Source organism: Rattus norvegicus, chromosome 9 (genome assembly GCF_021556685.1).
Source record: "Rattus norvegicus strain SHRSP/BbbUtx chromosome 9, alternate assembly SHRSP_T2T, whole genome shotgun sequence".
In the NCBI taxonomy this organism is placed as follows: Eukaryota; Metazoa; Chordata; class Mammalia; order Rodentia; family Muridae; genus Rattus; species Rattus norvegicus.
In genome coordinates, this window is record NC_141542.1 from 18,734,817 (window position 1) to 18,747,499 (window position 12,683).

Here is a 12,683-nt window from a genome sequence, read left to right on the forward strand (position 1 = left end):
AGACTCTGCTTTTCAGCTGGGCTCACTGGCTAGACTCTGCTCTTCAGTCAGGCTCACTGGCTAGCCTCTGCTCTTCAGCTAGGCTCACTGGCTAGACTCTGCTTCTCAGCTGGGCTCACTGGCCTATGGGGCCCTAGCACATCGCTTAACCATCTGCTCATGACTGCCTGACCACACTGACCACCTGACCACCCTGACTTCTTAAAGTCATTCTCTAGAAAGAGCACCAGAAACCAAAGAGAAACACCACAGCAAACTTTTCCCATGGGCTTTGCTTAACCTTAAGTGCTTTCATTATTTCTTTAAAAGAGTGAAATATAATTTCGGCTATTCATATGGCCAAGAGAGCTGTGCAGTAGTCACTGCTTTATGGAATTTGGTGATAAATCAAAAGATTCCTTTATTCTATTACGATGTTATCTGTATGCTGTACATGTATGTTTAGAAAACACAACACTAAATTCCTAAATCTAGATGTTTTAAGACATCAGCTCATGGAGAAAATAACTGCTTACCTATTTAGACTGGCGTTTTTGCTATACTGCAGGTAAAATCAATTTTCCACACTACTCCCATGATTTTCAAGAATGATTAAGAGAAAAATAAGTTGAACATAATGGCCAGAAAGGGGGTTCTGTCAAGTTGTCTTATGTGGGACAAGATACCAAACTATGATGGTAAACCTCAAACCACCTGTTCCCAAAACTAACAGAACTTACAGAAAATACATACTTTCTTATCATTCCTCCTCCCCAATGGTCAGTGATTTAATGAGCACCTACTACGATCCTAGCACTGTGCATCTAAGTGTGTTATGGTGAATAAAATACTTAATAAAAAGCCTCATTAAGGAATAAAGAAAAATGAAACATAACTTTGAAACTCAGAATTCAATATAAACAAAACCACCATTTCTTCAACTGGTGATTTCTGAAAACTTGATCATTTTTTCCATGGGCTTGTATAGTAATGATACTGAGTCTTGATTTGGTAAATCACAAAAAGCAAGTCACACGTCTTTCTTGGCTCCCACAACTGTCAAAGGGAACAACACTGTTGCTGTCCATTGTGCTTCCCTATCAATCCTGCTATGGATGGTAATGAATTCCAGTCTTTTCAATGTGAAAACAGGCCACCACTTGAGGGCAAAGGTTATTAAAATTACCCAAACCGGTATATTCTCTAAAATTTTCACATAGCATTTTACTGATATCACAATGTAAATTCACCACAAATATTTAACCAATAAAAATATTGAATAGCTCTGCAAATAGGAGCGATAATCATATATACTTGAAAACAACTATTATGGAAACAAAGGATGTACTAGGAGAAAAGATACATCACTAAAAGCTACACAAGCAGCAAAAAATACACTATATTTCTTGGTTTAAAAGTTAGGTGATACACTTGATCTGTAAAGACAGGCAATGTACTTGATCTTTAAGCCCTTCAACTGTGCCCTGTCCACATAGAAACTGCAGTAGATGACAATCTTTTGTAAGATTTATTTATTTATATGTGAGACAATGCAGCTGTCCTCAGACACAGCAGAAGAGGGCATCAGTACTCATTACAGATATTTGTGAGCCACCATGTGGTCTCGGGCATTTGAACTCAGGACCTCTGGAAGAACACTTGGTGCTCTTACCCACTGAGCCATCTCTCCAGCCCTCACAATGGCCTCTTACACAGCATCACAGTGGTCTATTTCACTAGATGGCTCCAGGGTGATAACAGAGAAACTTTCACAGTTCCTGAGCACTTCTGAGTTCAAACACCACCAGTGCCAACTCTGTGCTATTGGCACATTCTGACCTGTCTCCTAAGGGTTGTCAGCCACAAAAGGGACAGGTTAGCACCAGACAGCATTCACTGCCCTATCCTTAAAACCCCCTCGATTCTGAAAAAGCCACATTCCATGCTTGCTCCACATTTGAGGAAGCCAAATGGTTGATCTGGCTCAAGGCTCTACTTTTCTTAGCTCATCAACTTTCTTTTTCCACTTCTTGTCACAAGAAGTATTTTTTTATGCTGCAACTACACTGCAGTGTGTGAAGGAAACCACCATAAACTCTGGGTGCCACCTCTTGAAATTTAAAATTCACAAAACAATTCATGGCTTTCTAATCAGCACCATGGAAAATAAACAAAAAACAAGCAAAACCATTCCAAAGGAACTTGCTCATCTGGAGGCCTGCTCATAGCAGGCAGGAAAGAATTAAATTATGCGGAACTGTAATCTCTCAGAGCTTTGGAGGCTAAAAAAGAGGAAATCCCTGTTTATGTTCCCTTTTAATTGAAGGAGGGTATTTTGCATCCTCCAAATACAATCTCTTGCAAGGGGCAACCAATTACAAAGTAGATCAGAAGAAATCTATTAAATAATACATATTCATTGCCTGAGGTTTTAAGAAAATATATTCCCAAGATACCCATCCTTTAACATACAATAGAAACATTACAGGGAGTGTGCCACCAGGCTAACCTGCCTCTGAAAAGCCTGTCCTGCCCTGGCAAGTACAGGTCATTTAATTCTAAGTCAATCTGGAGAGAGGTGACAGCCCCAAGTTGCTCTGGGGATGTCAGAGCACAGCTCTCATGCACACTCCGATTACCTCTCCATTCTTTCCTAATGCCACGGGCTTTCCAATCCCTCCTTCAACTCTCCATACATCCCTGAACCCTCCCTTCCCCTACCCAATGGGCTCACTTTGCATTGCCTCCTTCTGCCACTGCTTTCCCAGGACAGGGGTACGGGGGGGGGGGGGGGCAGAAAGAGCCTAAGGAGGGACGCGGGTCTCCTACCTACCTTGTGTCTGCTGCTCTGGTGGTGCAGCCCGCCCTGCTTGCTGCTTGCTGTCCCTGGGTACCAGACCTGAGTTCGGGCTAGGGGTCCGCGCGAGCGCCACGCCTCCAGGTCCCCTGGCAGAGCTTGCCCGGGCTTCGTCCCTGGACACTGCAAGGCTGCAGTCTCCGTTGGAAACCCAGCCACTGTCTTAGCGCGCCCTCCCGTGGCCGAGGTGACCCCCAACGCCGTTACCGCCCCCTTCCCTGTCAGCTTCTTCTGATTTTTCTTTTCATTTTTTTCTTTTCTCTTTTTGTTCGCGATGTGGCGCCTGCGAAGAGCTCGTCTACAGGAAGGAGGACATCGTGCAGGCAGAATCACGTCTGGGCCCTGCCGGGGTCGGAGAGGGAGAGAGAGGAGTCAGCTTGGGCGGCGGCGCCCCGGCTGCCGGCACCTGCGGAAGGAAAACTCGCCCAGGCACATGCGCTGCTGCGGGCGCCAAATATAACGCGCGCGCCCCGTCCCCTCAGGCCCCGCGCTCACCCACGAGCTCCGCGTGCACTGAGGCCGGGCTCCGGCGCGGTCGAGCGGCGGGGTGGGAAGGACACGTGTGCCCACTCCGCGGTGCAGGCAACACCTGGAGGCGGGACATGGCGAGGCGTGTGGTGTGGAGCTCCGGGCTCCGCCCAAGCCAGTCAGTCCCCCCTCAGGGCTCTGTGGAGGCCCAGGGCGGCTTTTGTGGTCCCCAGGACCACCGTGACCTACCCGTGGCCATTGCCTCCGGAGCTTCGCGCTGCCCCAGGCTCCGGGCTTGGACAATGTGATTGTGGTTGCCACTCTCCTAGGCTGGCTCAGCAGGGTGCAAGCCACCACCACCTTTCCTCACCTGAAGGCATCTTGTATGGGGCTGAGAGCCCACATCCAGCAGGTGAGCCTCAGGGAACCGGGCCACGGTCTTGGCTCTGCACCTTGTTGCCAGCCCCTCACACATATGGCAGCATCACATATGGCTCCTTCTACCAACCGCCACCAATTACCATTTGGACATTCCATCACAGTGTTCTCAAGAAGAAAGATTGCAAACAAACACAAAAAGAATGAAATTTAAAATCTTTTTTATCAGGCTGGAGAGATGGCTTGGTGGTTAAGAGTGCTGCTTCTCCATTGCTCCCAAGTTCAATTCCCAGCAACCACATGGTGACAACTATCTCTAGTGGGATCCAATGCCCTCTTCTGTCTGAAGCTCTCTTCTGACATGCAGGCACACTCGCAGAGTGTTCATGTACATAAATAAATAAATCTTTAAAAATAAAACCTTCTAATCAAGTTAATGTATCCACATCTAGAAGCTAGAAAAGGGTCACAGCAATATTAAAAATAATTCAGAAATAGTAAAGGGATGTACGAGAGTCACAAAATTCACTGGGCAAGATGGTGTATGCCTAGAATCCCAACACTCACAAGGCTGAGGTAGGTGGATTGTCTTGAGTTCAAGACTAAAGTGTGAGACCTTGTATTAGAAAACAAAACAATTGGGGAGGGGATGGAGAGAGAGACAGAGAGACAGAGAGACAGAAGAGACAGAGAGGGAGACAGAGAGACAGAAGAGACAGAGAGACAGAGAAACAGAAGAGACAGAGAGACAGAGAGACAGAGACAGAGAGAGATGGAGACAGAGAGAGACCGAAACAGAGAGAGAGACCTCGATGTCATTTCCTGCACCGATGACAAGCTACTGAAGAATGTGAATGTCTCCTACCAAGCACTGAGATAATGCTAATGACACAATGGGTTTCTTATTAAGATATAATAAAATGTAGATGGAAAAGTAAAAGAATATACATTTATAATAAATAAAAGAGAAATCCTAAATTTGGAAAGCCTAAATTTAGAAGACTGTATAAGTTTAAGTCATAAGGGAGGGGATGAGACAATGTGGGGGAGAGAATAATCAGAATAAATTATATATGTGTATGAAAATGTTAACTAAGAGCAACCAATGAAAAGAGAAAAACAGGTTTATTTTACGATGAAATTGAGGTCCCATATGACACTATATAGCATTTTGTAAATGGATTATATGAATTATCTGCAATAAAAAATCAATTGTTATTAAAGATGTGATTATGTTCATATTAATTTCAAGTGTTTTAAATTCTTTTTATTTATTTGCTTATTTATAGATTGATTTTTTTTGGTTCTTTTTTTCGGAGCTGGGGACCAAACACAGGGCCTTGTGCTTCCTAGGCAAGTGCTCTACCACTGAGCTAAATCCCCAACCCCCTATTGATTGCTTTTTTAAGATAGGGTTTTCCTATGTAGACCAGGTTGACCTCAAAAAGAGATCCACCTGCCTATGCCTCCAAAGAGTTAGGATCAAAAGTGTATACACACACATGAAATTTACATTCTTAAAATGATAAAAACTTACAGCTATCAACTTGGTACAATTATTAAACAGTGATCAAGTGAATAGAAATATCAGAAACACATTTAAGGCATTAGGTTACTGTTGTTAAAAGGATCTTGAGCAACATATATAATTATAATTCAAATCATCCAGGAGATACATTGTGAAAAAAAAACATGAAATTGGGTAAAGATGATTTAAATTTTTCTAATCTATTAAAATTTTAAAGTGCGTTCGATATGAAAACTGTAAGTGATACATTTCACATTTTTGATTATATACCATCTTCAATTTTATGTGCATTCTGCAAATATTGTACATGTTTATTCAGTCTCTTAATATTTCCCCAGGAGTGATAACATTCACAGAAATCATATTGAGTAAACTGTATATGTTGACGTATAATAGAATTGTATTCTACACAGTATAGCATAGATATATGTATACATAACTTCCCATATGTGTGTATATACATATGTAAATGGCTCAAGAAAATTAATATCACTTTATCATTGTGGTATTATTTTCCTCAAAATCCTGAGAACATTGAAATGGCATCCAATACTGACCAGATTGGAAAAAAAAAAAAAAAAAGCCAACTCCACAAAGTAAAACTCTTATAAAGAATCTAACGATACTAGCAAAAGAGGCAAAAATATTAAAGTCTCAATGAAATATAAAGCCCAGAAGAAATACTGTATAATATTTTCTCAACACTAGGATAATGTATTTTTGTACAACTATCAATAAAAGGCCTGAATTTTGAAGAATTCAAAAGTAGTGCAGTATAGTTATGCAGTGGTCAATACTGTTGCATACCATTTTACATAACTGCATACACTCTCGTTCTTTTGTTCTGTGGTGTAGCGATGAACTCGGGTAGATTTATGGGGAACCATTGCACTGTACACTTAAACTGGATTAATTTGGGGATGAGTAAGTCATATTTTGTTAAAGTCGCTTTAAAAATAAACCTTTGGATATTAGTACAGCAAGTAATTCTCCCTGGAGGAAAAACCAGACACCAAGAACCTAGACCACTGCTGTCCAGGAGAAATTTCTAGATGATAGAAATATTCTATATCTGCAGTGTTTCTGGCTATGGATTCTGGCTGGCTGTTTGCCTCCTGGTTTGCCTGCTGTGACTAAAGAGGCAGATTTTAGTTCTAAGTTTAGTTCATCTCAAATAGCCATGTGTGACCAGTGGGTGCCATTTGGACAGTGTAGCCACAGAAAACTGAGGCAGTGTAACCAAAGACTCACCTAGGAGTCAGTTGACCTTCTAGAAGGAGACTTGGGAAAACGTTGGCAATGATAGCCTCTTGGGGAGCTCACCTTCACCAAAAGCAAACTGTGAATCCTTTACTCATCTGCAATAGTCAGAATGTAACTGGTCTCACACCCACCCCAACCCTCACCAAAGACACTTGAGAGGGAGCTGAACCCACTGTGTGCTTTAGATTTCAGTGTAGAAAGCAGTTCCTTCAAAGTGGAGCAGACTGAGATTGCCAAGTCCTTTGAGTGGCTCCAGGGACTTGGGCCTGACATGGGTGAGGAGGAAATGAAGAATGACATTGGACAAACATACATGGGGAAGGCTGGGTCCGTGGGCTGGAGAAAATGCAGCATCCCAGAAGCTCAGCATGTTTATTATATAGAGCTGGCCAGAAAGCAGGGCTGTTGCACAGGGAAGCAAGGAGGTGGGCATTACATGCAGATAAACAAGGAGGGGAGGACTATGCATATGTAACTGACAAGGGGCAGATTTAGCTAATCTCAGTAGGAGCAGTCTCTGCAGGGAGCAGTCTTCAGGCTTTAAATATCCAGATGGGGCCAGGGAGAAAGGTAGAGAAGACTTTTTCTGCACACGCTATCAATGTCATCCTGGGAAGGCTTTGGCATGTCTCTGAGCCTCAAGGGGTAAGGGGGCCTTTGCCTTTTCCCCATGGATAAATGGCTTTGGGTCCATGGCATGGTCATATCAGATTTATAGCACACATCCACTTAGGGCTGCACTTCCTCAGGGCTTCCTCTGTTCCCACAGTGAGATCTCAAAAGAAAAACAGAAACCAAACAAACAAAAAATGTGCTCACTGAACTGGTTAATTCCCTAACGTATATGGATCCAGTGTCCTAAATCTAGGACTTCCTCAAAGGCTACAGAAAATCCTGTGGACCTAAAATAAGCAAGGAAAAAAACAAAGAAAAAAGAAAAAACAAAACAAAGACCCTTGTCCCCTCCAAAAAAATGAATGGGAGAAAAAATTATTAAAGGTTTTCATAGAAAATTGTTTAAGAAAAATACATGGGAATTATACTTTAATAGAGTTAGTGTGCTGAGATGTAAGGCCCACTCACAGCATGCAGCATTTGGAAGTCTCAGACAACTTAACAGAAGAGGACTCCTAATTATTCTTTGTGACCACTCTCCACATACTACTCACAGCTTAATACTAAGCTTCATAATTGAGTTGGGGATAGTATTCACCATAGCAGTTAATTGAAGCATTAGTGCACAAAGACACACACACATACACACACACTCACACACACACACACACACGCACATGCACACAAGACACACACACTCACACACACTCACACACATACACACACACTCACACATACACACACACAAAACACACACAAAACACATACAAAACACACACACTCAGTAGCACACACAAGAGAAATGTATATTCTATGAAGTTTCTTGGCATATTTTTATTTGTAAGCCTCAATGCTGGAGTATTCTTGGTTTTGCATAAAGTGGGGGGAAAAGTCAGGCTTCATTTTCCCCGTTTTGAAATGGCAGATATCTGTGTGTTAAACATACTCTGATGGCTGTCCAGGCTGCCTCGGCCTATTTGACAGCATCCAGGTCACCTTGGTCAGGACAGTGGTTGCTCTTCTTATTGGCAGCTGGTTTGCATCACAAGAGTTTTCCACATCCTTACCAATATTAGAAGTTTGGTGACACAAACAGCTTGACAAACAGTAAAATAATTGTGGTTTTGCCTTTCTGGAGGACATTAAAATTTACATGGTTTGAAAATGGCATTTTTTTCTTAGCATTTAGTCCTGCTTTAGTGCTGTTCAAATGTGGCCATGCAGCCAGCATCCCTTTGCTCCAGGCTCTCAGCACCCCATTCCCGTCACTGATCTGATGCATACTTGGTCCCAGAGATGGACAGCAGAGGGACTTGACACACAGCATCCACTCTGCTCCACTGCTTTGCTTTTTGTAAATTCTTTACAATGGCTATTTCTTGATTTATTATTACTATGAACCTGACTTTTCTTGATATTTTGAGATACGATCTTATTATGCAGCCCAGGCTGGCCTTGATTTCCAAATTCTCTGGCCTTAGTCTTCCACCATTCCCTGATTCTCAGTTTGTTACTAGAGGTAGTTGTATGGCCCCATTTCCAAATCAAATGTTCTTCTGGCTTTATTACTTTGCCCTTTCCACAGACTTTTATTAATTATGCAAAGTAGATGGTGTTTAATGTTTAAATACTAGATATATTAACTCGTCAGTCCCCAAGACAATCCTGTGAATTAAACACACGTTATCATCCTCACTGTGCAGATAGGGGAATTGAGTCACACAAAGGTAAAATAACTTCTCCATGGTTGAAGATCCAGTGGGTGTGAGAGCCAAGCTTTGAGTCCAACTACAAAGTAGATCGACCTATAATGGGTTGGCCTGTGCTGGCATTTGTGTATATTCAAATGCTAAATTCTGTACCCTAAGGTCTGGTTGCTCCAAGACAAGGAGATCCTCATGTATACCAGATTTTTTTTTGCCTCCTAAGTTATCCCTGATTGGTTAATAAAATCCGTACAACATGGGCTGGGCAGAAGAGAGGGGACGGAGCAAAGTTTCCCTGCCCTGGGGGCTCAGGCAGGGTCCATGAGGAGAAGGAAAGGACATGGAGGGGAAGGAAGGAGACACCACCCCAAAGGGTAGGTGGATCGTGAGTGTATTACCATGAGGGCAGCCTGTCAGAACAGGAGTGACCCAGGCAGAGCATGGCAAGCAATACCTCAGGGTTATGGACAGGGAAGCAGAAAAAATAGCACAGAGGGTTGATGTCTGCCCAGCTCTAGTACTTTAAGGCTTATTCTAAATCTAAAAGTTTTGTGTCTTTTATTTGGGAAATAATGATCTACGGTGGGGTAGAAACCCCCTAATAATATTTACTGTAGCAATGGCCACTCAATTATTGTGGTATTTTAAATATAACACACATTGAATTTCACAATTCATATGCAAGGCTTTTTATGTTTCCAATGTGACTGTACACCTGAGGTCATGTCTAGGTATAGAGACAGAACATGGCAGAAATACCTAGGACATTTTAAGGTCATCACACTGACCACATGAAAGCCACAGGCTATACAGACTATGATGGATGAGGAGAAGGCTTAGTGCTCTCTGGGAGTCCCCTTGCCTAGTCTTGGGATAAGACTTCCAGTAAGCCAAGACCATATTCCTCTTTCATTTCTCAAGGAGCCAGGGGTAGACCCACATATATGATTTCTTTGCCTGCAGGGTTTTTTTTTTCCAAGCGCTGCCCTGTTTGAGGACTTGGCAAAGGTAAGCACCATCAGAGGAAGGCCAGCACATTAATTCTGTATAACTCTGCTGTGACAGCATGTACCTATCAAGTACTGGAAGCCTTGCTGGAAAGATTAATCAACCTCTAGGATCAAAAGGAAACAACCCGAGGGCCATATGGCTGTAAAGCAAGTCTGAAACCATAGCCCAGTATGGAAGTTCAGCCTTGGATCTTACATCAAACAGCGATAGCATCCAAAAGAAAAATGAAACTGAAATGGCAAGGTGACTGGTAATGACCTCATGGCAAGGATATCTAAGTCATATGGAAAGATCCCAGTGCAAAGACACATGTCCACGAAGCTTTCACCAAGAATCCCTATTCTGTGTTCTACAACATTACATACACACAGAAAGAATACTCATTTATGGTCACCTATGGGCATTGATTCTCTGGGAATCTGACTTTGAGATTGACATAGATGTATAAAGGTGTTTGACAAGTGCTCTTGGGGACCAAGGCTGTGACAAAGAGGAGAGAAGAGGATGGGGCGGAGAGCACTCTGGCTCTAATGCAGTCACAAGGGTATGCAGGCAGCCCTGTGTGGGGCTCAGGAGCTGGCCTGACCCTGAAGTCTTAGCCTGCACTGGACCAAGCAGGAGGCCTGGCTTTAAGTCTCCATTGGCTAAGGACGAGTTTCCTGGTCAGAACCCAGTTACCACATTGTAACCACATAGCCATCCCTTCTCCATTATCATTCTTCCTGAATTTCCAAGTCCTATCGTGAGGATATTTGGGGCTCCACTCTGATCTTTTACTCATAGCAAACATAAAAATCAGGTGGATGGGCATGGAGTGGAATGGCCTAAGGTTAGGCTAAACCTCAATTTTAATGGGTCCATAAGTTCAGGAGGGAGTCCATTTGGCATTGTCATCTGTGGCTTCTGTGTTCTTATCCCGGGTGAGCTGACTCTGTGATACGATGCCACCTCACCTCACAGATATCAGGGTGAAAATCATGTATGACTTTTCTGGGAAGAACTCTGCCTTTTCCTACCATCTGGAGTTATACAACATCTCTATGCACAGCTCAGAAGAGAGGGATGGAGATTGTGGAGGCCTTAGAAGTTGAGGATCTTTTCTGATATAGGCACATATTTTTTCCTATGTAATTTTTCCCTTGCTCTTTCCCTAACGATGGCTGACTTCATTCCTGGCCTGAAGTAAACTGGATTCCAAGGTTTTGGATTAGAGAAGCCCCCATTTTTGAGATGACAGGTCCAGCAAGGGATCCCACTGCATATAGGTTCCTATTCCCAAGGAAGTTGTTGCTGCAGAATCACAGCATGGGGGCAGCAGCACAGGATATCTCCCAGCTTTCTCTCCTGCACCTGCTGCAACTGTAATAAGGCTGTTTGTTTGTTTGTTTGTTTGTTTGCTTTTTATTGGAAATACCTTAAAGCTGGTCAGAGTTAATACATGCCTTTAATACCAGCACCCACAAGGTATTTTTGTTTTTGCTTTTGTTTTTGTTTAATTTCATTTCATAATTTCTGTAATTGTTGTTAGGATTCTTATTGTTTTCTTTGGTAATTCCCTCTAGCTATTCAATTTTTATATAGAATGTAAAGCCATGCTCTGCATGGTCCTCTTATTCATGTTAAGGATTTTATTCTTACCATCAATGCCACAGATGAACACAATACTTACATTCAAATCAGGGAAACAGGCATAAAGAAGAGAGGTATGTTGTTTGGTGTCAGGTAAGCAGGCAATCAGGAGTGTAGGATGGCTTCCCAATGTTTTGTATTAGGTAAGCTTCTGTTATTGAGATGAAAGGCCTCTGCTGAAACCTTCAGTTGAGTAACAGAGAGCCTGTAAAGACTGAAAGAGTGGTTGCACCTTGAAGGTGAAGGCTGGCCCTTCAGTGCCTCTGCAGCCAGAGGCAGAGTAATTTTGGGAACACAAGAGCACTTGGCCAGAGATCATAGGGGACTACATTTTGGTTGAGCCCTGAGACCTGGATGAGCAGAGGCTTCCACAGTTTTGAAAAGGGAAGCAGAGTCACATAGATGCGAGGGAACAATGGATCTGTGATCTGCATGTTATCCACTTCATTAATCTTTGCAGTGTACATCATATATGTAAACGACAAGGGCATCCTACTTTATCACATCTAGTCTCTCTAGATATAAAGCATGTGCAAGTGTAAACACAGTAGAGTTAGTTCAGCAATACATTGTGTCCCATTTTGTTAAAGAACTTTATTTTATTTCTATTTATATATTTTTTCTTTTTCACTTTACGTTCTGCTCACTGACTACTGATAATTATTCTCTCCCACAATCCTTCCCCAATTCTCCTGGCACAGTCTTCTCTGAGTGTATGAGGGCCAACTGTCTCAGTACCTCCCGTCTTTTACCAAAGCCTTACCTGGGGGCATTGTTGAGGATGCTGGTTTTGAATGCCTTGGACTTGGCTTTCTTCATGCTCCAGTTTGCTGGCTTTGAGAAGTTTGTGAAGAACTGTCTGTGAACTTGGTACTTCATCCAGATGGTACACAAGAGGCAGTGGTTTTGTTAATATTTTTGAGAGAATATTTCAATCAAACCTCTCCTACTAATATCCTAACAATGACAAAGGTAATGGGAGGCTACACATCTATTTCATTAGTTTTCAGTTCTTCTCAGACCAGCAGTGTAGAAGCCCACAAAGCTGGCAAAGTGAAGTGAGGTCACGCAGGGGTCCTAAGAGCACAGTCCTACTTTCTTAGAGTAACTCCTAGGGACTTACCATATCCATACACCCATAGCTCCATATGCACTGGACCCCAGCGAAGTGCTCAACATTCATTGCTTTTGTCACTCAGTTTGCCACAAATGTTAGAAATCTGAAAAGTTCAGCAAATTTGAAGGTTTG

General features: G+C 42.7%; 1 protein-coding gene and 1 pseudogene across 2 annotated transcripts in view; both read right to left on the reverse strand.

Moving 5' to 3' along the window:
- LOC148003392 (disks large homolog 5-like) overlaps positions 1 to 3,394 on the reverse strand; it is a 21,651-nt gene extending 18,257 nt beyond the window's left edge. Inside the window, exons 1-2 of one of the 2 annotated variants that reach the window (XM_087568578.1) lie at positions 3,332 to 3,394; positions 2,813 to 3,178 (exon numbers count right to left, since the gene is read on the reverse strand). The gene's annotated coding sequence lies outside the window, so the exon portion shown is untranslated. Of the gene's footprint in view, positions 1 to 2,812; positions 3,238 to 3,331 lie in introns of those variants that run through there. The other variant, XM_087568577.1, reaches the window with a different exon arrangement.
- Positions 1 to 12,253, reverse strand: part of LOC148003393 (reticulocalbin-1-like) — a 14,947-nt pseudogene extending 2,694 nt beyond the window's left edge.
- Between the last annotated feature and the right edge of the window lie 430 nt (positions 12,254 to 12,683).